Here is a 4,515-nt window from a genome sequence, read left to right on the forward strand (position 1 = left end):
TATATATATATATATATATATATATATACATACTGCGGATCCTTCTTATATTCCTAGAGTGCTACACACTAAGTGTCAAGCAGTTGTGATGGTTTCGGGAGCGGAGATAGACGAAGGTCATGTCATGCCAACTCACACCTTTCTACAGAGCCTTAGAATTTATACTGCCTGATAGGTTGAGGTGCTGGAGACAGTTTTTAAGCCCCAGATGGGTGAAGTACTTAGTGGAAAGACATACGTGTTTCTATCAGGCCCAATACCGTTTCACAAAGTCATATATCTCAAGAATGGATGTCAGACAATCATTACTGTCATGTAACAGCTACCTTAACACCTCCAAACTCACCGTAAAGACACAAGCATTTTACCATCACCCACCTACTCTTGAAAAAGATCTTTTAACCCTGTTTACTAAAATTTATATTTAAAGTGTAAACTGTTTGGTTTTACTTTATAAATGTATCTGTGTGTGGAACGGTTATCAGAAATACAATTGGGATACGTTTGCTACTGGTAACCAAGTAAGCTAAGATGGGATGTGCATAGCAGAGACATCAAAGAAGTCCCATTAAACTTCATTTGTGCAGAGGTTCATTTTTTGACACTCTTCTTGATAAAAAAAAACATGCCAAAAGGAGGATGACCAGAAGAAAGTCGAAGTTCATCTAATATAGTTAGAGAGATTTACGGAAGAATGTTACGATCGAGAAGGTGAATCACAATTCCTTTTTTGTGTGCACAGCTTGTGACAGACCATGTCTTTCTATTTCTGGGCTCAAATCTCATTTGCAAACCCATGGAAAACGATCCGCCACCAACTATTCTGCCTATATGTATGTGCACATCTTTCAATGCAGTGTATGCCAGAAGGTTTGCAAATCTAACGGAGGCCTCAAAAGACATTTTAAGATCCACAAATATCAGAACTTATCTGCAGCTCTTGGTGGTCCAAATCGGATATCCAATCTATGTAGGTGTCTTTTCAAAACAACGTCTGGTTTAAAATACCTCATCAGATGCCATGATGGTTCTAAGGTGTAGATACAGGAAGTGGTCAAACTTTGCATAAGGAGTAGACAACCAACACCACCACCATACATACATATATATATATACGTGGGCTTCTTTCAGTTTCCGTCTCCCACTCCCAAAGCTTGTAGGTGATCCATGACAATAGTAGAAGATACTTTTTCAAGATGCCACGTAGCTAGATTGTACACGGAACAGTGTTTGTTTGTTTGTTTGTGCGCGTGTATGTGCGCGCACGCCTGTGTGCGTCTACACATATATGCATATGTCTGTGCATGTATAAATGTGGTGTGTGTGTGTGTGTGTGTGTGTGTGTATGCGTGTGTGTGTGTGTGTGTGTAAAACAAAGTTATTTTATTCCACACGGGTAGAAATATAGGAAAAATAGAAGTTGAAAATGCGCTGAGAATAGTTAAAATAACTTTCATTAATATATTTAATGGTTTAACAAGTTTCACAGCTTACACTGATTTTCAAAAAGTTGAAATAGAAAGACGTTGCTTATGTCGCGGCTGCCTTACTTCTGACTAGTGTTTGAAGCATGCCCTGTTTTTATAGAGAGTTCATGGCTCAAATTAGTTTATGTTTTGAATAAAATTTGATTGGTAGAAGATAGTCACATGACTGGTTTTAGAAATTTTTAGGTTCCCCGCTACGTCCGTGTGTTAGCATCAAGTGACAATGTTTGGCGTCGTAAGTTAAAGCTGACACGGTTGACTGAACATGTCTAAAAAATTAATGCTCTGAATGTTTACTGTCAAATGTTTGTAGAGAATGAACACATGATTAAGTTTAGAAGCTTTTATACGTTTCCCGCTAGGTCCGTGCGTTAGTGTCAGGTGACAGTATATTTTGAGCCTAAAAAGAAGGTCGACACAGTAGGGTGAACATGTTTAGTTACAATCAAGGCACTCCAAGTTTAATCAGTCTAGTGGGAGAGTGGTCAGGAGTTGTTTGTATGTAGTCCAGTGGCTAAAGTTTAGCTGCGTAGGTTCCTCATGTTAAGTGGCAGAATGAGTTTTGTGTGTGAATAGTTATTAGTGTATGTTCTCTATTAAAGCTTGTTAAGTTTTAGTTTGTACTTTTCTACGAAAGTATTTTATTGTTTATCTGTGCTCCATCTATGGTATTCGCTGAACATAGGTAGAGTGGGAAGATCTGGAATTTGGGGCGGGGGGTTATCTTTTGCACATATGTGTCCACTCAGTGGAATCTGTCCCGTACTGGGATTTCGTATTTGTTGTCGGTGCGTGGTCAGTCTATTTCTTAGAATAAGCTTTGTTTGACCTATGTAATCTTCATTACATCCTTGACATTTGATAGCGTATATCAAATTCCTTGAAGAACATTTAAAGTGATCTTTTACGGTAAAAATATGTCCTGATTTGAATCTGTATGTTGTGTCTTCAATAATGTTGATGCAAGTCCCGCAACTGGGGCGGCTACGCTTTTTGACTGTTGGTGTTGTAATTTTGGAAGATAATTTAACTCTTGTAAATATATCCCTGCTTTCTAGGCGGTACAGTCTTATTTTGTAATACGGCCATTTCTCCATATTGGAGAGACACTATATCAATAATCTTAGCCCAAGGGATGGCCGCATTCGTGAAGTAGTCAACAACGACTACGATAAGCAATTATCAGGTATCAGAACTCAATCAGTTATTAAGATATTTGCGAAGTTTCCACTATTGTGTCCTGGTTTTTAAATGTTAGGTATGGCACAACTCATAAAGATTTGGGAATGTAGTGTGATTGATCCTGATGAACGTACGCATGTACGGGAAACTATTAGTAGCACGATAAGTACATGTAGTTGAAACGTTTAGTAATATGTGCATATATAGATATATCTTTTCTTTTATCTTTTATTTACTTTTGTCATCATACTGAGGCCATGATGGGACACCACCTTAACTATTAGTCGAACGAATCGACCTCAGTCCTTTTTTTAAGCCTGGTACTTATTCTATCGGACATTTTTGCAGAACCACTAAGTTACGGGGACATAGACACACCAACACTGATTGACAGGTTAAGGTGCGAGACAAGCACAGACACAGCCATATAAATATACCTATTTATCTATCCATCGAGCTATCTATCTATCTATTTATATATATATATATATATATAAATATATAAATATATATACGCGCGCGCGAGCGCACACACACTCACATATATATAAAGTTTTCGCAGTATATGGATTCAAGTAAACCCCTTGTACTCATAAAAAAAGCTCCTTAATGTATCATTGTACAAACCATATAGAAGATATAGCAATACACAAGAGAAAAAGATAAGGAGTGTATAAAGTCATAAATGATAGAGAAATATTTGGATGAAATTATATTTTAACAAAAGAAAAATCCAAATATCTCACAAATTAGTTTCGTAACTCAAAAACATGCAAATAATTTATATTACTTACATGTCTGCATTATTTCAAAATGCCAAAAATTCGTTCAAAATAATGCAGAATTTGAGCAAGGTCGCCAGGTGAAAACAAGTTATTGCTACCCAATATATGGATTCAAATAATCCGGTAGTACTCATTAAAAAAGATTTTCTTTCATCTGACGACCTAGCTCAAATTCTGCATTATTTTGAACGAACTTTTTGCATTTTGTGATATTTGGATTTTTCTGATGAATATATAATAGTTAAGTCGTTTTACTATGTGGAAATAAAGATGGACGGACAAAGACTCAACGCATCAGAATGTATTGTTAAAGAGTATAGTGAGATTTATTCAGAAATAGAATTTCTGTAATCCATTGTAAAACGTTATGTGTTGATCAAATGAATCCTGTGCTTGTATGATCGGGATATATTTATCAAAATGACGGCATTTATTCAATATTCATGATCTAACAATTTTGGATAATTTTTGATTCGTTAATATTTTTGTGAATGGGGTTCTCTTTACTATACTATTTAAAGCCCTTAACGATTCGACTCATTTCTGCATGGTGCGTTTCTCACGAAGATAAACAATGATACAGAAATCGGTTGCATATTTTATAGACATTGCAGGAATGACAGCGAGGATGTCTGTTGAAAGTTGACGGCTCAGAGGAATCTGATTTTCAATCTCCTCATAGAAACCTCCGTAACTTGCGTAATAAAAAAGCAATAGTCATCATAAAAACCATCTGCAGCTCGAAATTAAGAAACATCGTACATGGAAACTCATACGTCGTCACCAAGTTTCGGTGAATATCATAATTCTTGTTTATGTTATTTTCAGCTTACGTCTTCTTAACTTTTTCAGGTCACGCTTTTAAACAAGTCTCAATATTCATTGAATATATTTTTGTCCAACTGTGCATTGTTAAGACCCTTTTATTACTCTCCTATCGTTTATCAAAACGGATTTACTGAAAACGCTTCAGGGAAAGAGAAAACTATATATTGACCTAACACACACACACATACACACACACACACATACACACACATACACACACACACACATATATA

The sequence above is a fragment of the Octopus bimaculoides genome, chromosome 5 (genome assembly GCF_001194135.2).
Source record: "Octopus bimaculoides isolate UCB-OBI-ISO-001 chromosome 5, ASM119413v2, whole genome shotgun sequence".
NCBI lineage: Eukaryota > Metazoa > Mollusca > Cephalopoda > Octopoda > Octopodidae > Octopus > Octopus bimaculoides.